At 44.8% G+C, this 21,725-nt stretch overlaps 1 protein-coding gene across 2 annotated transcripts in view; it reads right to left on the bottom strand.

The window, feature by feature from the left end:
• Positions 1-21,725, bottom strand: part of LOC146347631 (flavin-containing monooxygenase 5-like) — a 92,202-nt gene that overhangs the window by 64,205 nt on the left and 6,272 nt on the right. The gene's annotated exons all lie outside the window — the stretch shown is intronic.

Raw genomic sequence — 21,725 nt, 5'->3', positions numbered from 1 at the left:
AGCTTTCCTCCCACATTATTGACATATAAAGCCCTAAACAACTTAGGACCAGGTTACCTGATCATCTCCCCCTATATGGACCCTTTATAGCACTATGATCTCCAGGGGAGGCCTTGCTGCCCATGCCACATCCTCTGGAGTCCCATCTGGCAGCAACACTGCAATGGGCCCTCTCTCTGATGTTGCCCTCCCTCTGGAACGACCTCCCTGCCTCGATACATCAGGCACCAATGATCATGAGCTTTCGACGATTATTAAAAACATACTTGTTTACTCTGGCTTTTCCTAACCACTAACTTGTCTAAATGTTGTTGTGCTTTTATAATGATGTATTGTTTTATAATTTTTTGTAAACTGCTTTGGGATTTTTAAAATGGAAAGTGGTTTATAAATATTCTAAAATAAAATAAAATCTTAAAAGAGCGATGGGGGAAAGCATGTTGAAGCTTCTGCAGGCTTGCATCTTTAGTCCTGCGCCCAATGTCATGCAGCTCTTTTCGTCCCTATATCCACCATCCTGGCATTAACATAAATGTCTGAGGCAGGGAAGCCTTTGGGCGTAAACCTCTACATATGTAGGCTTCCATGGAACCTGGAACCCTTAGACACCCAGCAGTCTATGCATGAAGGCTTCCCTGCCTCAGACATCCATGCTAATGTATGGGTAGAGGGGGCAGGAAGAGCCACAGGACATTGGGGCAGGGTAAAGCCATGAACTAGCAGCCTTTTTCATCACGCTTTGCCCCTTCATCCAAGTAATACGTGGAAAGGGCTTCTGTCTACATGCATTCACACCTGGTAAGAACGTAAGAAGAGTCCTGCTAGATCAGAACAAAGGCCTATCTAGTTTTCCATAGTGGCTAACCAGATGTCACTGTATTTATTATTATTAACTACATTTCTATGCTGCCCAATAGCCAAAGCTCTCTGGGCAGTTCACAAAAATTGAAGCCCCAAAATATAACATCATAATACAGAATATAAAAACTTAAAAAACTAAAAGACAATACATCTAGAGTAAAAGCCAGCAGCAGTGCAAAGATCTAAAAACACAACTGCACATCTAAAAATAAAATTCTAGGACTAAAATGCCTGGGAAAATGAAAAGTTCTTCACCTGTTGCTGAAAAGACCACAATGTAGTTGCCAGGTGAGCCTCTCTGGGGAGGACATTTCACAACTGGGGTGCCACCCCTGAAAAGGCCCTCTCCTTATTACCCAGCCAGCCACCCATCTCACATCATTTGGTGGGGGGCTCCAGAGAAAAACAGCTGAAGATGATTGAAGGGTCCAGGCAGGTGTGTGTGTGTGGGTGTATTTTATATATATTTTTATATACAGTCAGGGCCAGAAATATTGGAACAAGGATAACTGTTTTGGCAGTTGGCCTCTGTACACCACCACACTGAAGTTGAAAGGAAACACACCCAGATGGGAGGGAAGTCAGAACTTTCAGCTGTAATTCAAGGGGTTTGGCAAAAGTGGGGCACTAACCATTCAGGAAGGACAGCCAGTGGCATACACACACACCCATTGTTGGTGGCTCATAAGTAATGGAACGAATGGCTGACAAGCAGCTGCATGGCCAAGTGTGGCCTGTTTCCTGGGTACCCCATGACCAATCAAGCAGATAAAAGGCCTGGAGGTGGTTCTGAGTGTTACATTTGCATTTGGTAGCTGTTCACTGGAACTCCCAGCATGAGGTCCAAAGAGGTGTCCATGCAAGTGATGGTCCATGCAGGCCATCATTAGGCTGAAGAAACAAAATAAACCCATCAGAGAGATAACAAAAACATTGGGAGTGGCCAACACAACAGTTTGGAACATCCTGAAAAAGAAGGAATTAACTGGCAAGCTCAGCAACAGCAAAAGGCCTGGAAGACCACGGAAGACCACTAAAGTGGATGACCGCAGAATTCTGCTCATGGTGAAAAGTAACCCTTTCACAACATCTAGCCAAGTCAAGAACGCTCTTGAGGAGGTAGGCATGTCATTGTCAACATCTACAGTCAAGAGATGGCTTTAGGACTGTAAATACAGAGGCTTCACAACAAGGTGCAAACCACTGGTAACACTCAAGGACAGGCCAGATTAGCCTTTGCCAGCAAACACCTAAAAAGCCCACCCAGTTCTGGAATAAGATTCTTTGGACTGATGAAACCAAAATTAACTTGTACCAGAATGATGGGAAGAGAAAAGTATGGAGAAGGAAAGGAACAGCTCATGATCCAAAGCAGACCACATCATCTGTCAAACATGGTGGAGGCAGTGTTATGGCATGGGCATGTATGGCTGCCAATGGAACCGGGTCACTGGTGTTGATTGATGACCTGACTGCTGATAAAGGCACCAGGATGAATTCTGAAGTGTATAGGGCTATACTTTCTGCTCAGATTCAGCCGAATGCTGCCAAACTGATAGGACGCCGCTTCATATTGCAGATGGATAATGACCCAAAACATATAGCAAAAGCTACCCAAGGGTTTCTCCAGGCAAAGAAGTGGGATGTTCTTCAATGGCCAAGTCAGTCACCTGATCTCAACCCAATAGAGCATGCTTTTCACTTACTGAAGACAAGACTGAAGGCAGAAAGACCCACAAACAAGGAGCAGCGGAAGGCAGCTGCAGTAAAGGCCTGGCAAAGCATCTCAAGGGAGGAAACTCAGCATTTGGTCATGTCCATGGGTTCCAGACCTCAGGCAGTCAGTCATTGACCGCAAAGGATTTTCATCCAGGTATTAAAGGCGATCCTTAAGTTTGAAATGATGTTGGTTCGTTCCATTATTTATGAGCCACCAACGATGGCGGTGCATGTATGCCACTGGCTGTCCTTCCTGAATGGTTAGTGCCCCACTTTTGTCAAACCCCTTGAATTACAGCTGAAAGTCCTGACTTCGCTCCCATCTGGGTGTGTTTCCTTTCAACTTCAATGTGGTGGTGTACAGAGGCCAACTGCCAAAACAGTTATCCTTTTTCCAATATTTCTGGCCCTGACTGTGAGTTTGTGTGTGTGTGTGTGTATGTGTGTGTGTATGTATGTGTGTGTGTGTGTGTGTGTATGTATGTGTATATATATGTGTGTGTGTGTGTATATATATATATATATATATATATATATATGCAAACATTTATATCCCAACTTTCTTCCATTGTGGAACTCAAGGTGGCTACATGTGGTTCCCATGTAGTCTTCCCCTCCAAGCACTGACCCAGACCCAGATCTGCTTAGCATCGGCAAGGTGGCTGCCTCACATACCTTCAGAACATGTCTTGGGACCTAAATGGAAGCCATTGACGGCTTTAAAAGATAATACAAGCACTTTGAGTTGGGCCCAGAAACAGACAGGAAGCCAGTGTGGGGCACACACCACTGGGTAATATGATCATATTGACCAGTCCCTGTTAACAATATTCCCATCAGCTATGGCCAACATAGCCAATGGTAAAGCATGATGGGAGTTGTGGCCCTCCAGATGATTTGGCCTACTAGTTGCCCACCCCTGATCTAGATAATCAGTTTCTTTCAAGAGTGTTTAGAGCTCACCGGGAACCACCCGCTCAAGCACCTTGCCCAGGAAGGGGATGTTGGCAATTGGCCTATAGCTGTTAGCATCTCCTGTACACATTCTTCTAGTTGAAAGAATGCTTTTGATAGGCAAAATGATACTAAGATATCATCCAGAAACCCACTGTAAGAACACATGTACACCAGTAGATGTGAATACATGCACCAACTATCATGACATACATGTACAGAACATAACGACGTGTGAATAGCTCCATTGTCTGCCTCAAGCTCTCTCTCATTTAATGTGGTGGCCCTTGGGGTGGAGAGATTCTCTTCTTTACTATTTCACAAGTGTCAGAGCTTAGTTCTGGTAATGAAAAGTGTTCAGGGGCTAAGCCTCCTGGGCATGGCACAAATTAAACTCTGCTCCAATACCTTCTATCATGAAATTATTTATCCAGAATCCTAGATATGTGAAAATTAAAATGACTAAGGGGATCTCTATGAAATAATGCATTTGAAGCTTTTAAAAATACTTTTCCTCCTTTCATAATTCTAAAACCTGGGGTCCATAATTCTAAAACCTGGGGTCCAGTTCAGCACTGGCAAAAGGAAGTGATTTCTTCATGCAATAAGTAAGTTATAGAATTCACTGCCACAAGATGGCCACTAGTTTAATGTTTTTTTAAAGGGTGAGACAAAAACATGGAAGATATGTTTATCAAAGCCTATTAGCCATGATAGCTAAATAGAACTTAAATGTCCAGAGGCAATGAAGATCAGTTGCTGGGAAGAAATAATGGAGGGCTATTACCGTCATGCTCCGTTTCTTAGCTCCATTGTGGCATCTGTCTGTCTGGTGTTGGAAACAGAATGCTGGACAACATGAAGACTAGATAGATTCATCATGAAAGTTCTTACTGGCCATGTTTGGACGTAGTACCATAGTTTGTTGGAGAAAACAGGATCCTGCTCACAGATGATCAAACAAACCACAAGTTGTTTCACCTCATTTTGATTTGGTGTTGCCCATCCTACCTCCTCTATTAACACTTGACAGCTGAACCCTGGCAAAATGTCACCAGTTCTCTTGCCATTGGCTGGCTGCAGTAATATGGCAGAGAACCTCTGAGATCTATGGCCTCTCACAACAAGCCCCTAAACAAAACACAGTCCTAAAGCTTCTTGTTAACCTCCCTGCTGTGGCCACTCTTTCAGTAAAGACACAAGTTTCTTCCAGTGTAGTGGATGAACACCACTTGTAGTGGTGTACAAGCAGAAAAAGGTACTAGCAGGTGCTGTGATGATTTCAGATTTCACCTGGAGCTTCCCCTGGGGCTGCTGAGAGCAAGAAAGGCAGGTATGTTTCAGCTGCAATTTTTGAAAATATAAAATTCAGCTATTACTTCATCTTGGGCGAAGCACACAGGCTCTTTTAGCAGTGGAAACAGAGAGAAACTAGACAGCATATCTGTTAACAAAGCTGGAGATTATTTTAGATGCTGTACTAGGTAAACAGGTCAATAAAATCCTCTAAAATCCTCCACTACAATAATGGTCCCCTATAATTTCCAAGAATTTCATTAGCAGATGAAACATTTCAATTTGTAATACTGTGTGCCTGGACAATTTGAATGTTGTGAACATTCTTAGACACTGCTATGTCACATACAAATACAGATGTGCCTTATTAGGGGGTATTTGCATATTTTAAACTCAAAATAACTTCTTGTGAACTACCATTATGTAGCAGGTGAAAGCCAGTAATACTGTCAGTGCTCTCATGACCTCTTATAGCAGTACCATAGCCTTTCCAATCTGGTTTGTTTCTTGATGGGTTCAACAACCATCACATATTGACAGCACAACCATCTTGTACACCTTGGCTTAGAGCAACCTTCCCCAACTTGGTGCCCTCCAGATGCTTTGGACAAGAACTCCCAGCATTCCTGACTACTGCCCATGCTGGAGTTGGCCCGAAACACCTGGAGAGCCCCAGGCTGGTTCAGAGCACAATACTGAGCTGTATTTACCTGTGCCTGAAGCTTGCCTGTTCTTCAGAAATAGCACTGGACATTTAATCCAGTCTTCTAATTGTCAAACATCAACACATAGACAAGTTTGATGTCAAGTCCAATAGGCTAACGGGCATATAATTACCATGGGGACCTTTCTCTGCTTTCTTATAAATAGTTATGATCATTTCCCAACCTTTGCAGAACTTACCATAAATATTTAAGAAAATACCTTTGCCAGAATGGGTGCCCACAATTAAGGTTTCCTTTAAATAGAAGATAAGGGGACTGGGTTAGGAATGTTCTATACCAGAGGGAAAGGTGCAAAGTTAAAAAGGTCTAGGCTCCTAAGCCTAGGACCATCTTTCCATCGGTCTGGATAGATCTCTGGTACTGGTAGATCCCTGGTAATTTGCAGAGGCATTTGCACATTCCAGGGAGATTAGAGACATTTGCACATTCCAGAGTCCCCATACCTTTGCACACCAGCAAGGGCCATACCTAGTGGTTTAATTAGGTTAGAAGTCAGCAAATACTAATTGCAACTTCATTGTCTTGGCTGGTCCTAAGCTCCTGCTCGGCCTCCCGGGACAGCATGAAGATGTTAGATTCAAGGTGTGTGAGGCATACTTTGGAATGGTGGCAGGCCAACCTCCTCCGTACCCATGTGCCCCTCACACGTTTTTGTATGATTTTTCATTATCCAATATACACAGAACTCCTGTCTGTCTACCTGTGCTCAAGTATCCCACACTTCTGATCTCTGTACACACATGTATAGTAGAATGGAAAGGCTGGGTCAAGAGGTTCTGCTTCAACTCAGTCTTGTGTGTAAAGACTTAACTTTCTCCTGCTGAGAAGACATGGGAAAAAGCATTCTGGTGGACAGTGGGAGGTAGATTAGATTAGGCAAAGAACAACCCCTGTCAAGCCCCCCCACAGGTGGACCACTGTCCCTATTTCCATGGCAAAAGAGGCAAAGGCAGCCGCCCAAGGCAGTACAGTGGCAAGGAGAATTGCTGCCTTCAATGACACAGTTGCTCCACCTGTTGCACCTAGTTGTTTTTGGGGGCTTCCCCCTCCTTATAAACAAGGCATATATTAAAGCAACCAGGCAAAATTTAGAATAAAAGTCCAACCCTTTAATATTAACGAGAGATGTGACATCTGACAACACTGATACAGTATGGGAAAAGAGTGTGCTATGTAAGTGAATACATAGTTCTGTTGTTAGAAATCACAATGAAAGCTAATCCCAGAAAGAGCGATTTTGTCTGTTACGTTTTCAATGATAATAGCTCTAAGATATGCAGCCTGATTCTCAGACGACTTTGCCAGCACAAGCGCAACTGAAACAAGAGAGACAGACACACCAGCAGATTAAAGCAATCAGAGAATCACTATCACATACAACAATTTAGCTGCCAGTTATGCTTTACTGAGCCATATACACATTTTATAGGACAGCAACTACTCCCCACACTGCAACACATATATAAAACATAGAACATGAGATCTACACTGCACTTGTACAATATGAAGCTGACAGAGTGTTTAGAGTTGTAGTTGAAAACAATACTTTAGCATTAGCGGCAGAGGGCCTGCTAAGCTGAACTTTTACTAGAACAGAGGCGGCATGTTTTCTCATTAATACGTTATCTGCAGTAAATGTTAGTGGCCTTCATTAGGCAAGGGCTACATTCCAACTGAGCATATGTCTATAAAGACCTTTCTTCTCCATGGAGCCAATACATAATCAGCTAGGGATGGAGCAAGACCATTTAGTCTGTTGTCGAATGTCCATCCATGTGTTCCTTGATGATACAAGAATGAGTGAGGTACCAACCTTCTTGTTAGAGCATGGGGAATCAAGTTTTGAATGGTGATAGGCTCAGAACCTCTTCAGTTATGAGTTACAGGGAGAAAACAAAATGGCCACTGCCCAAAATGGTTTTTCCGATTTATCCATGGTTTCCTTGATGATTGGCCAATCTGTGTAACCTACAAACTAATTCCTCCCTTGCCCCCATGAAGGGCAACCAGCTCCAGTCCCTGTAGGGGAGGCAAAAAACATCTGCTTCATCAGAGCTGTAAGAACACCAGACTGGATGTTAGGCTTGACCTCCCTTCACCAACTTAACAAGTACTTCTTTGCATTCGATACACAAAATTATACACGGATTACTACTTCATACCTTTCCCAAATGGATAAGCTGAAATTAACTGATCCAGACATTTCAGAGCATTTCATGAAAGGGAAGTGGGTGGTTAACAAAAGTGTGGTGTCATTGTGGCGTGGTGTGGCGTGGTGTGCTCTTGGAGCTGATGAAGCACTTGAGCATCAAAACAGAAAGCTGAAAGTCCAAGGAGGACTAGCTGGTGTAACCCGTCATGACAATGATTTGCTTTTTCCTTGCAAACTGAGTCAATTCCGGATTAGCAAATGAAACAGAAAAAATGATTGGGAGTACTTCAGAACCAAAAAAAGTCACGAAGTTTCCCTTAAAGTTCAACAATGTCAGGATTCCAACGTATTGAAACTTAAGGAAGCCTTTCAAATGTTGACAACCACTTTTCAATGTAAAAGTAAACAGCTAATTCACATTCCCACTCAAAGTGTCTTCCCCAAAGAAGTGCAGGTTTCCTTGGACAATATGGCAGAAGAAGTTAGTAAAGAATTGTTAATTTCCTGCAGCCGCGAGTGCAGACCAATAACATAAACTTCTGGGCCACAATGAAAACATGTAGCAAAGAAAGTAAACATTGCTTTGAAAGAGAAATCAGTAACTATAAAGACGATATGTCTCTGATTTCAGGATTATTAATTGCATCAAGAAGCAGAACAAACATAGGTATTAAGTCAAACTTAAGTCAGTATGAATTTTCAGCAATTCCACGATCTTTCTTTGCTGCTGATGGGAAGATGCATCATTGCCTGGCTAAATGACAAGCTTATGGTCGTACTGGAATCTTTACGTAACACATCTAGCCTATATGTAGATGAAAAGTATTTCTACAATGGCTATTTCCTGTGAGGATGTTAATCCACCACAAGAAAAAGTAGCAATAGTAGATGGCATGGCTATTCTTCATATTTACAACAAGTCTTCTTCTGTTAAAACATGTCAAGTCCTCGGAGCACACTTTTGCAAATGGATGAGTGAAAAATGCCACATCTATAGTGAAGTTCACGTAGTTTTTGACTGGTACAAAATTGACTCCCTAAACAGTGAAATGAGATTGAACAAAGAGGATCAGAGCCAACCCAGTACAAAATCTGACTGAAACAAAAGTTTCAACCACTCCAATGAGTAAACTATTGACCCATGATAAAACAAAAGATGAATTGACTACATTCCTTGCTGAACACTTCATTCAGTATGGTAAAACTAAGGGGAAAATGTATGTTGTCCATTGGAGACACATTGCAGCTGCATCACATGGTGTTGATGTTTCATCCCTTTTCAGTACACAGAAAGAGGCAAACACTAAGATTATACTTCATGGAGTGTATTTAGCATGCAATGGGATCAAGGTCATGCATGTGGACTCACCTGACAGTGACGTTATCGTTTTGGCACTTAGATGATATCCCATTCTTTCACCTGACTTTGGTATTTCTTGGTCATGGAATGTTGAGCTAGCTCCTATCTACAAAGCACTAGGACCACTAAAAACTTCTGCACTCCCTGGATTACATGCGCTATCTGGCGCAGTGTAACAAGTTCATTTGCTAATATGGGGAAAACTAAAGTGGTGGAAGGCATTTAATTTGGTGAACAGTGAGTTACTAGAAGCTTTGGCCAAACTGGGCACCACTCCCTCTCTTCATGAAGATCTCCAGGATGCTTTGCCAACTGTACATCTCAAAAACAACAATGACTGATATAGGAGCTGTAAGGCGGTGGCTATTCACCAACCCCCCCCCCCAATGTCATGATGATAGCCTTCTTCCAACCAAAGGAACACCACACCCAACCCTACTATTCCACTTTCAGACTCTCCAGTGGAATCATGGTATCATTCAGCATCGTGATAGTCCTCCACCTATAGAACTAGGATGGAGAAAAGTTGGGAATACATATGAACCAGTTGTATGTACAATGCCCTGTGCTCCGGAGCTTATACTTGAACTTTGTCACTGTTCCTGCACACAAAGGAAGTGTTCTCCTCCATGCACCTGTCAGGTTAATAGTCTCAAGTGTGCAGAAATGTGCAATTATGAAGGAGACCCTGATCGGTGTGACAGTTTGGGAGAGGCTGAAGATGAAGAAGTAGATGATTTGAATGGTATTGCTGATGAGAGTGATGATTATGGTGATAAAGATACATTTTTGTATCATGTAAATACATTTATTGTTTGACCTCATGTAAAATACGAAACTATTTTGGATCTTAACTTGACTTTTTTCCAAACACAAAAGCCTTGGATCTGAACTGCCTTTAAGTATGTTGTTGAGATGGCCTTTCTGAAACATCTGTGCAAACTATAGCTAGTTGCTTTTTCCATTTTTAAATCCTTAAGGTGCTGGTCTACATTATGGAATTTGGATAATTTAGCCACCATTTTGTTTTTATACTTTGATGTGGAGAAAAATTAATCCACTCATATGTTTCAGAGTACAATTTCTTCAGAGACTTTATTTTGGCCAAAGAAAATCACAACTCAACAGCTGTTGGGGCAATACCAATGCAACCACACTGATATCCAATGTGGATACCAAATCCAAATTTGGGGACTCATGTCCGGGATCCCAATACATTCATGGTGAGCCCCAGTAGGGGCGAGCAGTCTCCCTTCAACAGTCCAGTTGCCAATAAAAGAGACAAAAGACCTATTTAAAATCTCTCAGGAACACTTGTGGGAGGATTGATCACTGCTGATGCAGAGCTGCCAGGGATTGACGGGATCTGAACTTGGACTGAGACAATCCTTCAGACACTAAGGGAGTAAGGTGAGATTTACTGGGAATAAAGGGCTCCAGAAAGGTGAAAGGTGTCCGGGGAAAGTGCATGCAAAAAGGGAAACTGGTCAGCAAACCAGACCCCAATATTTGAATACAGGGGAAAAGGCAAGGAAGTTGGTAGGTGTACCAACGAAGGCAAAAGGGGGCTGGTCGGTGAGCTGTGAGTGTGAGGTGAACTGGTTGGCGTACCAGTCAGTCTCTAAGGGAAGGTGAGCATATGTTTACATGAGTGAATGTGGGCATAAGGGGCTACGAGACTCTGAAGTCTCAACCCCTGAGGCACCTGTCAGCCTACCCAGGCTGCCTGCTGCAAAGGACTTTGGTCTAGCAGTTGAAGACTCAGGTGTATCTGATTAAATCCTCCCCATGTCCCAGTAAGTCCTGAGTGACAGGCTGAAAGGACCCCTTTGACGTCTAATGTTCAGAATGGTTGAAGGAAAATTTTCAGTGTGGCTGGACCTTGGAGACAGTGTGAAAGCCCGTATGATTGTGAGGTAAAGCTTTGGGCTTATGAGGTGCCATGTAATTGTCCAAGCAAGGCTGAATCTGGCTGGGCAGTATGTGGTGGCCAGGTATGACTAACCCTTTCCTCTCCCATGTCCCCATCCAGTGAGACGGCTACGAGTCAGTTCTAGATCTAGGGGAAAAGTAATTGTACTGCTGGTTTTGAAGTGCTAGGGCACCAGTACCACTGAAAAGCTGAGTCTGGTTGCTCCTGTACTCTAAATTGGCTGAGTTGCTGACAGATCCCACTGTCAGGGTGGAAACTGAGCCCATAGAGCCCCAGAGCAGTTCTGATTCTGAGGAGGAACAGCAATCCGTGGGAGAGGAGCTCGCTCATCTCTCACAAGCACAGCAGCTGGCAGAGATTCCTCCTGCCAGCATTCCTGGGGTAGATAGTGACTCTGGCAGTGAGAGAGCGCTGGAGGGGGGCTTGCTAGACACTCGGCGCAGACGCAGGGAGCGACGACAGATGGAGGGCACCGAAAGGAGGCATTCCGCTCATTTGGTGCTCAAACAACGGTCGCATCCCGAGGACCCCAGGGAAAGAGGGAGGATCTCTCCATAGCCCATAAGTTCAGAGTCTTCCTGTGGTTCCCCTTCAAACAGGGACCAACTGCCTTACCTGGAGCTTAGGCTACTCTGCTATCTTTCCCCAGTGCTGTTCCTTGCTTAGTCGCTAGTGATTAGTATCTGAAAGAGTCATAAAGTAATAAATGAACAAAGCCTTGGAAAGAATCCTCGTCGTCTGTGTCCTGAGTTGGCTATTGGAGGGGACTGCAAGAGGCAGCTAGGGTACTCCTGACAGCTTGGTCCCCGTTCCTTTTTTTTTCGTCTGCTCCTACTGCCTCTGGAGGGTGCCATGGACCCGGCGGTGCAAGCTCTCGCACAAGAGAACCAGGCTCTTCGTGATCAAGTTGCTCAACCGACGACTGCCATACACGCTCTGCAAGCTGCGGCAGAGCCCCGCTGCCGCCAGAGAAAATAGAGGAAATAGAGTAGCAGTGCACAGAGCGCCAAAACCTGCTGCGCCAGACCCACAGCCCCACTGCCTCCTCCTCGTCGTCATCCCCAGGCCTGACTAGGCTGCCCCGCAAGCCTGTTGGGGGTCTCCAGTGTGGGGGTCGGTTCCCCACCAGGCGGGTGCCTTCCGCAACCCCCCCACCCTCCCATCTGCTACTGCATGTTCACCTCCACTCCTCCCAGTGGGGTGGGGGTTGAGGCCCTGGCTTTAGTGGACTCTGGGGCTACGACCAGTTTCATGGATGAAACGTTCGCTCATCTCCACAAGATTCCTACCCTGCCTCTTCCTGCCCCCTTGGCAGTGGAGACCATCGATGGGCATCCTCTTTCTTTGGGCGCGGTGACCCAGATTACAGTTCCGCTCACTCTACATGCCCAGTGCCACATTGAGCAGATTCAGTTTCACTTGGCCAAGGTTCCCCAATACCCAATTGTGCTGGGTGTTTCCTGGCTCTCTAAGCATAATCCTCAGATTTCTTGGGGGCTTCAGCAAGTGGAGTTCTCGTCTCCCTACTGCTGGGAGCACTGCCTCCCAACCGAGGCGCTGGTCCCAGCCCAGGCCTTAACTCTTTCCTCCCCCTCATCTACTTCTGGCAGTTCTTCAGCTACCATGATCCTCCCAGAGAAGTTTTCGGCTTTTTGGGATGTTTTTGACAAGAAGGAGGCCGACCAGCTCCACCCTCACCACCCTTTTGACTGTGCCATTAACCTCATCCCTGCCGGCCGGCTGTATTCGATGTCGGAACTGGAACTTCGAGCTGTGCGGGAGTTTTTGTACACAAACCTCAGCCATGGCTTCATTCGCCCCTCCTCCTCCTCCGCCCCTGCCATGTTTGTGTGCAAAAAATTGGGAGAACTCCGCCCAGTGCATGGCTTCCAAGCATTGAATTCAGTCTCGATCCCTGACAAGTACCCCTCCCCCTCATACCGGAGATGCTGGAGTGCCTGGGGTGAGCCAAGATTTTCACAAAGTTGGACCTGCATGGCGCCTACAATCTGATTCGCATCTGGGAGAGGGATGAGTGGAAGACCTGTTTTGGCACCCAGTATGGCGCGTATGAATACCTTGTGATGCCGTTTGGGCTCGCCTGTGCCCCCCCCCCCACGTTTTCGCGTTTTATGAATGCCATCTTCCGGGACTATTTGGACACTTTCCTCATTGTTTACCTTGATTTACTTATATTTTCTGAGGACCCCCATGCCCATCAGCACCACGTCTCCGCCGTCCTCCAGTGCCTCCATGAGCACCATCTTTATGCCAAGCTGGAGAAATGTGCGTTTGACCTAACCTCTTTAGACTATCTCGGCTACATTATCTCAGTTGACAGTATCAGGATGGATCCTGCAAAGGTCCAGGCTGTCCTCTCCTGGCAGGCTCCATCCACCAAGAAGGGCTTGCAATGTTTTCTGGGTTTTGCAAATTTTTTACAGAAAGTTCCTGCCCAGCTTTGCTCGGCTGACATCTCCTCTCACGGACCTCCTTAAGGGCAGGAAATCTCCTTTTCATTGGATGGCATCTGCCCAACAGGCTTTCAAGGAACTTAAGAAGCTTTTTAGTTCTGAGCCAATCCTGTTACATCCCGACCCAAGGAAGCCTTTTGTAGTGCAAACTGATGCCTCTGACTTTACGGTGGGGGCTGTGCTTTTTCAGCCAGATTGGGCAGGCGGCGGGTTGCAACCCGGTGCCTACCACTCCAGGAAGCTGAACATGTCTGAGAGGAATTATACCATGTGAGAGAAGGAACTGTTGGCCATCAAGTCCGCTTTGGAGACCTGGAATCATTTTCTGGAGGGGGCACAGCACCCAGTCGAAGTTAGAACCGACCATCACAACCTGGAACATCTTCAGACAGCCCATGCCTTAAACCAGCAGCAGATTAGGTGGTCGCTTTTTTCCCCCAGTTCCACCTTAAGATTTGCCACGTGAAGGCCTCCGACAACCTACAAGCAGATGCTCTTTCTTGTAAGCCTGACCTCCAGCCAGGTGGTGAGGGGAATCCCTCCCCCTCTCTGATTCTCCCCCCCCAGAGCCTGGCGGCAGCTGTGGTACCTCACTCTTGGGAGGAGCTCCTTCACTCTGAACAGGCTCAGGATGCTTTTGTCCGCACAAAAGTGGAGGAATTGGGGCTAGCTTCTGCCCCACTCCAGTCTATCCCCTTCTCTTTGCGAGGTGGCCTGCTTTACCACTCCGGCCGGGTCTATGTGCCTTCTAGACCCCTCCACGAGAAAGTCCTCCATCAATGCTACGACTCCCCCACCGCTGGGGATTTTGGCTTTGCTAAGACCCTGCACGGAGTGACACGGGATTTTTGGTGGCCTCGTGTGTGTTGGGAGTCAAGACCCATGTCGTCTCCTGCCCAACCTGCCAGCAGGCGAAGGCCCCCTCAGGCAAGCCCACTGGCTTGCTTCACCCTGTCTACCCACTCAGGACCTTGGAAACTGCTCTCCCTTGACTTCATCACTGACTTGCCTCGCTCACACGGTAAGACCACTATTCTGGTGGTGTGGGATTTGTTTTCTAAGATGGCCCATTTCATCCCCGCTCTGGGTTGCTCACAGCCAGGGAGATGGCGGAGCTTCTTTTTGGCGCATGTTTTCCAGCTCCACGGATGGCCCAAGGGTCTCATTTCGGATAGGGGGGCCCAATTCACTGCCTATTTCTGGAGGGAGCTACTTGGGCTTCTCCATGTGATGCTCCGTCTTTCCTCCACCCACCATCCCCAGATGGACAGTCAGACCGAGCACACCAATGCGACTCTGGAGCAATATTTGCGCTGTTATGTCAATTACCAGCAAGATGGCTGGTTTTCCTTGCTGCCTCTTGCAGAATTTGCTTACAACAATGCTTGCCATGCTTCCACCCACCAAACTCCATTTTTTGCCAGTTTTGGTTACCACCCAGGGCTTTCCCATCCACCCTAGTTCCCTCTTCGGTGCCCGTGGCCCATGAGTTTTTAGAGGAGTTGCAAGCGGTACACCACCTCTTACGGGACTCCCTCAAACAAGCCAAGACAGCCTACAAGTCCTCTGCGGACCGGCAGCGCCAGCCAGGTCCGTCTCTGCAACTGGAGGACTGGGTTTGGTTGTCCACCCAATACCTCCCCTCTCACTCGCCTGCAAAGAAGCTCGCGCCTCGTCGCACGGGGCCTTTCCAGATTACGGCCCAGATTAACCCTGTTGCTTTTCTCCTGGCTCTCCCCCCCTCCATGAAGATCCATCCTGTTTTTCATTGGCCCTTGCTGTCCCCCCTGGTTTCTAGCGACCCTCATTGCTCGGCCGACTCCCCGCTGCCCCCAGTGCTGGTGGAGGGGGAGGAAGAGTTTGAAGTTGCGGAGATTCTGGACTCCCGCCTTTCTCGCAGCTGCCTGCAATATCTGGTGGGCTGGAGGGGGTACGGGACAGATGAGCGATTCTGGGAACCCGTGGAAAACGTGCATGCTCCGTTGCTGCTGAGGCGTTTCGACCAGCTGTACCCCCACAAACCCGGGGCCCCAGGGGAGGAGCACGAGGGGGGCCTCATGGGAGCGGGGATGTCAGGGTGGAAACTGAGCCCATAGAGCCCCAGAGCAGTTCTGATTCTGAGGAAGAATAGCAATCCGTGGGAGAGGAGCTCGCTCATCTCTCACAAGCACAGCAGCTGGCTGAGATTCCTCCTGCCAGCATTCCTGGGATAGTGACCCTGGCAGCGAGAGAGTGCTGGAGGGGGGCTTGCTGGATGCTTGGCGAGGACGCAGGGAATGGCACCAGATGGAGGACACCGAAAGGGGGCGCTCTGCTCATTTGGCACTAAAACAATGGTGGCGCCCCAAGGATCCAAAGGTAAGAGGGAGGACCTCTCCATAGCCCATAAGTTCAGAGTCTTCCCGCGCTTCTCCTTCAAACGGGGACCAACTGCCTTACCTGGAGCTTAGGCTACTCTGCTATCTACCGCAGTGGAGTTCCTTGCTTAGTCGCTAGTGATTAGTATCTGTAAGAGTGATTAAGTAATAAAGGAATAAAGCCTTGGAAAGAATCCTCGTCCTCTGTGTCTTGAGTTGGCTACTGGAGGGGACTGTAAGAGGCAGCTAGGGCGCTCCTGACACCCACAGCCTAGACTGAATGCCCTCAATAAGCTGTTCCTGTGTGCAAGCCCTGTGTGAAAGGAAGTGTTACAATCATTATGTTGCCTGTCAAGGAACTTTGTCCGATAGCAGGGGGGAAGAGACAGTCACCATTTAGAGGATTAGTAAGCTTGTAGCAGGAGACAGAAGGAAGAGATGTAAGTAGTGATGGGGGAGGTAGTGATGGGGGAGGTTGAGTCAATGATTTTGGGGTAGTGTCCCATAGATCAATTGTTACCCTGCCCAGTTGCTAATAAAATAAAGGGTGAAAAAGAAAATTTCCCAGACACCTGATAAAATAGATGATGCCAGAGAATACTATGAGAGAGGAAGTGTTGAAGAAAGAGCTTGTTTAAAAACTGATGAGGGAGGAAGTAACCCAAGTACTCTGAGTGCTTTGGGATCCAGTGTAATGACAGAGGACACGGAAGTTGTGAAGAGAAGTATGAGTGGGGAGAATTGTTTGAGAATAGCCCAGAAATTAGAACTTCTGGTAGACTGGAGAATGAGGATGAACCAAAAGAAAGCTTAGAAGAGTTTACTAAGAGGAAATATAGGGAGTTACTGGAAGACAAGAACATTAAAATAAAAGGGAACAGACCTGAGACTACAGGTCCATCCACCCAGAATGTGGAACTGAATCCTGCCCCAGCCCCTAGAAGGAAGCAAAGAGACAGACAGGGAAGACTGGAGGTAGAACAACTACAGGTAATTCAGAACAACCCTTTTTCTGCCACTGAAATTCAAGCCTTATCAAAACAATTAGGGCCACTGAGTTAGCAGAATTATTTCTTGTGATTAACAAAAGCGCTAAGAGTACAGCAGAATCACACCTTGTCAGTGTCTGATTTAAGTTCACTAGCTATGGCATGTGCCAATAAAGACCTGACAAATTTTGCCATATTAGCCCTTGCAGATAGTGAAGAGAACCGAGATAATGGTTTGAGGAATGTGCAGATTTAGTAGAAGGGCCTTTAATCCTGGGGAAGTTAGAGGATTTAAACTAAGAAAAACAAACCTAAGGGATTTAAAGTACTATTAAAAAGTTTATGAGCATTGGATGGATGGACAACCAACTCCAGTGTTTAAAAAAAAGAATAGAAAGATTGTCTTAACCAGCTGTTGGTTCCAGACCAGTGATAACAATTAGAACTACCAGTGAGCAATGAATCTCAAAGAAAAGGTGTGATAGGTTTATTGTCATTGCTGGACATTAATATGTAGTAAGGTGAGCTTCTGTTGTTTGGCAGTGATAAGTAGTCTTAAAAGAAAAGACTATACACGTTTATTCAATTGAAATAAGATCTTACCCAACAACACAAAAAAATAAATTCAACAGTCTCTCAAATTTAGAAGAAACCAAGATGGCTGAAGTAGTAACATGCCACTCAGTTGGAATCTTCCCTTATTCCGGAAAATTAGAAAGATTTGAAAATATGGAAAAAAGTTGCCTAGAAATGTAAATAGTTTAATCTGAGTGTTACAGGGTAGATGGTGTTTTGTTTTGCCTTGAGGTAAAAAAAAGAGTCGCTGCTTTGAAGAGAAGTGTGGCTCGTTGATCTTAACTGGTTCCTCTTCTCTAAGATATAGTGTAGCAAATGGGGAAGAAAAGGAGGGACTGTTGAAATTAGTAAGATCCTAGATGTGCTGCAGTAGCCCAGCACTACCGCTAATCTTTCTCAAGAATCAAACAGAATCTACCATCCGCAGTCAAGAGGTGGAGAGACAGAATGGAACCTTAAAAGAACAAACTGTCAAAATTGTGTGATGAACTAGAGCACAAATGAACAGATGCCTTGCCCCTAGCTTTTATAAGAACCATTCCCAGGGTCAACCGACTGAGCCCGCACAAACTCTCATGGCAAGGCCAGTGAGACTCCCAGTCTCTCCTCCATATTTTGAAAAGCTTTCCCTTACGGATGATACCACATTAGAATATTGTAAAGGGCTAATGAGATGTGTTAAAGCTTTCCATTCACATACCGAGAAGCCTTGTGGTGCCACCTGATTCTACAGGACAAGACCACAGCATCAATCCAAGTAACAAGGTGTAAAGGTTTTCCAGAGGAAGAACACTTTGCGACTCCAGTAGTAAAGCCTGTACCAGATGATCCTAGTCACCAACACTGCTGTCAAGTGTCAAGGCCTCTCAGCGTAGATCCATGCTTCCCAGTGCAAGAAGGTGCAGAGAACAGATGCCAGTCAAGAGAAGGCCACAAGGGACAGAAGTGATCTCCAGGGCGATCCAGGCAGACATCCCCAGAAGCAGATGACTTCAGAAGTAGACTGCTATACCCAAGATTTACCAGGCTCCCGAAAGAACAACTTGAGGTCAAGGAGAAAGGACATTGTTGATGGACCCTCTTCCTGACCTATGTTAGGAAGGTTGAAATTGTTGTGCCAACTGGTCCCTGTTTGGACTTCTTCTTATTTGCAAAAGCTACTTTGTGGGTTTTTTGGTGCCACTTAAGGGCCATAATAATGCCCTACCACTTCTAAGAGATCAATAAGGTTCTACCCTCCTGACTGAGTCAAAGACAAAATTCCCATGGAACTGATTCTCCTAAAAGATCCAGGGAGCGAAGGAATTGGATCAACTACATGCTGCCATTTGACGAACTGCTCCACAACCTCAGCCTCGTACAGTACCCATCAGCCCATTGGGAAACTTTGGCCCAGGAAGGAAAAAAAGGCTTTGGTTGTGCTCCTGAGGGTGGTTGTTTGTGGTGTTTTTTGTGGGTAACAAAAACCTTCTTTGCCCTTAAATGGGCTATAGGTTAAAGAGAAAGATGGTGGAACCAGTCTCCCTTAGAGAAATGGCCAGGTTAAGAAAATCGATGTTACCCTCGATATGTTTTATATGAATGATAGTGCTATTAATATTTATTCTCTATCTCCATAACACTCTAATGTTTTTGGTTGTCATTAGGAAAAGACACAAAATTTCCTACATCATGTCAAAATTCAGCATTGCTCAACTGCTCTAAAAGAGAGAAATGTTCTTTGGCACCTGATCATACTGACTGGGATAAAAACATGTTCTTACAACTAACAACAAAAACATGGTGATACAAGCAAAGAAAATTGTTCCAGGGTTTCATTTCCCAAACATTCTATATTATGAACATGCTAGAAATATAGGGATCAAATGTTCCAAAGGGGGAGAAAATCTATTAATAAAATGACCATCTGGACCTCATCAGTTTTCCAGAGCTTTTCTCCATGGTTAAGAGTAGCAGAATTCAAAAAAGGCTGTAATAAAAATATCTGCTACTCTAAAAATAACATGGAATGTAACAGCTGATGCAATATTAGAATTCAAAATGAAGTAAAGGACCTATCTCAAATCACATTAGAATATCGATTGGCTTTTGATTTTCTACTTGCAGTAAAAGGAGGAGTTTGTGATGAGGTAAACTTCTCATGCCATACTTTTGTTGACAGGTCCAATCAAATCTTAACAGATATAAACACCATCAAAGATAAATTGGAAATCTTTCACAATAGCAGAAGAAATAATTCCTGAAGAATGGGATTTATGGACCTGGCTAACAAAACCATTAGGAACATTAGGAAAATAAATTTTGAAAGAAACTGTTATGATACTATTAATTTTTGTTGGTTTCTAGAAATATGCTTCATTTGAATTAAATGCAGTGCTTCCTGCATGTTGAAAAAGGCTAAACAAACACTGAACCCAGTAGAGGTGGAACAAATGGTATTGTGGGAATTCCAACCAATAGAGCAGAATGTAGAAGGGGAACAAGTAGAAATCATGGATATAGCGAATGCTGAAGAATAAAGTGAAACTAATGAGTGAAACTAATTAAGTTTCAAATGTGGGAGCGTAGAAGAAAAAAAGGCAAGAGATAAAGAGATAGTGGTTCAAGCTTCAGTGTTTTAGTTCAGGCTTTAAGGGCTGCTAGGCCTTGTTGCTGGAAAAGCAGTTTGCAATAAAAGGGGCAAGGGTGGAAGAAATATGCTGTGTGTTAATATATTTAGAAGAAGTACGAATTGTGGTTAGCAATTTGTGAGTCTGTGACAGGCAGGCATGAAGAACAGCCTTGTGGTGATTTGCAATTTTCTATAATTGTTGCTTGACCCTTCTGTAGCTGCCGATTCCTCATTATCACTTGTTTGCGAGTCAGTTAATTAGTTGATCAATAAGTCAAAAAGTCAGTGATTCATATGATAATTGCAAAACTATATAATATGTTGCTTGAGAATGGAATGGGAGGAGCTTTGTACCACAGCCTGACTATTGTGGTTGCATTGGTATCCTCCCCAACAGCTGCTGAGTTGTGATTTTCTTTGGCCAAAATAAAGTATCTGAAGGAATTGTACTCTGAAATATATGAGTCTGCACTGTTTTGGCAATATATGCCTCAATAAGCAATTTACAATGCAAATAACAAAAACAGGCTGTAATAACTATTTTCTAGTAACAATTAATGAAATTTTTAAAAATTCTGACCACCATTTTATTTTCTCCCAGTAACTCGTAACTGAAGAGGTTCTGAGCCTATCACCATTCAAAACATGATTCCCCATGCTCTAAAGAGAAGATTGGTACCTCACTCATACTTGTTATCATCAAGGAACCTATGAGCCCCAAGTTTTGTACATTTGAATGCAGACTCATTTGTAGAACATCAATGACTGAGACAGGGGAACTTCCGGTAGGAGCCAATGTCGCTCTAGCAGCATTCCGCAGAGTCTCTGCAGGATGCTATCTCAAACAGCTTTTTAAAAGGTTGAAAAACCTTTTCAGCTCTCCCCTGGAATTAAAAGGGGAGTCAAGGCAGCATCTGGATGAACTCTTGGAAGACAAGTCCTCTCGGCGAAGCAGCAGGGGGGTTGGATTCCGAGACTAGCCTCCCAGAGCTTAATCATCAAAAAAGCTGTTTTGAAACTCCTTTCTAATAGGAGAAAGCAGGGCTGATGTGCTCCACTGTAATATATGGATTAAGAAATACCAACAACATTTGAGGGATGGTTTAAGAAATATTAACAATATTTGAGGGTATCTGAGGACCTGCAAGATCTGTTTGAAGAGAAACATGATTACAGCAAGGAGAAAAAAAGCAACTGGATTTCCGCCCACTCCCCCCGTACCTCCTTTGGCAATGGCTCTGAGAACCGAAGATGAGGAGTTACTTACCCTGACAAAAACTTTGTCTTTGCAATTTGCTGAGCAGGCTAAGAGGTTGGATACAATTCAAAATTCCATCACTGCCCTGCAAGGGGCTGTGGATTTAATTAACACTTCTTGGCAAAAAAATGGAGGCAAAGGTTAACGAGCTGCAAAATAGGGTGGCAGCAAATGAAACTGCATCACAAGTTTTTTTAAAAACAAATTCTGTCTGAATTTCCCAACTGGAGGCTTTTACATGCAGAACAAATGTACGTATCATTGGTATTAAAGATCTGCCTAGTGATGTAAATTTGTCTACTTTTGTAGACAAGCTTTTTCATGAGATACTCCCTGTGCCATCTGATTATTTACTTGATATCAAGCAGGCATTCCCTGTGCCAAATGCCAAAGGGACTGGTTATACGATTATAGTCCAATTTGCAAGAATCTCCACAAAAAATTACATCCTGCGTTTGGC

Source organism: Heloderma suspectum, chromosome 4, assembly GCF_057233095.1.
Source record: "Heloderma suspectum isolate Gila_16-S chromosome 4, 16-S_ref, whole genome shotgun sequence".
Classification (NCBI taxonomy): domain Eukaryota; kingdom Metazoa; phylum Chordata; class Lepidosauria; order Squamata; family Helodermatidae; genus Heloderma; species Heloderma suspectum.
This window is presented reverse-complemented; position numbering and strand designations above follow the sequence as displayed.